The following is a 588-nucleotide window of genomic DNA, read 5'->3' on the forward strand; positions in this document are numbered from 1 at the left end:
AGGAGAGTGTAGGCTACTGGACAGGAGAGGAGAGTGTAGGCTACTGGACAGGAGAGGAGAGTGTAGGCTACTGGACAGGAGAGTGTCTGATATCCTCCCAGTCACCCTGTCCTGTCTCATGTCTCCCCAGTCACCCCGTCCCATAGTGTCTGATGTCCTCCCAGTCACCCCGTCCCATAGTGTCTGATGTCCTCCCAGTCACCCCATCCTGTCTGATGTCCTCCCAATCACCCCGTCCCATAGTGTCCGATGTCCTTCCAGTCACCCCGTCCCAATCCCTGAAATAGATCTCCTCTCCATCCTCACCAATAGCCACCATTGGATCGTAGTTAGAATAGAAAACATGGAATAATAATGATCGACGTCATCTGTTAATCTGTCCAGAACTCCTATTCATTTTACAGGAGGTTTGCAAAAATAAAAATAAATAAAATGACATTTGTCCTATAGTTCAATCCTTCTTTCATTCTTTCCTAAGCCACACCCATCTCCATCCCTCTGCACCTCCTAGTCCTCCCCCATTTAACACACCCATCTCCATTCCTCTCCCCCTCCTAGTCCTCCCCCCTTTAACACACCCATCTCCAT

The sequence above is a fragment of the Salvelinus sp. IW2-2015 genome, linkage group LG8 (genome assembly GCF_002910315.2).
Source record: "Salvelinus sp. IW2-2015 linkage group LG8, ASM291031v2, whole genome shotgun sequence".
In the NCBI taxonomy this organism is placed as follows: Eukaryota; Metazoa; Chordata; class Actinopteri; order Salmoniformes; family Salmonidae; genus Salvelinus; species Salvelinus sp. IW2-2015.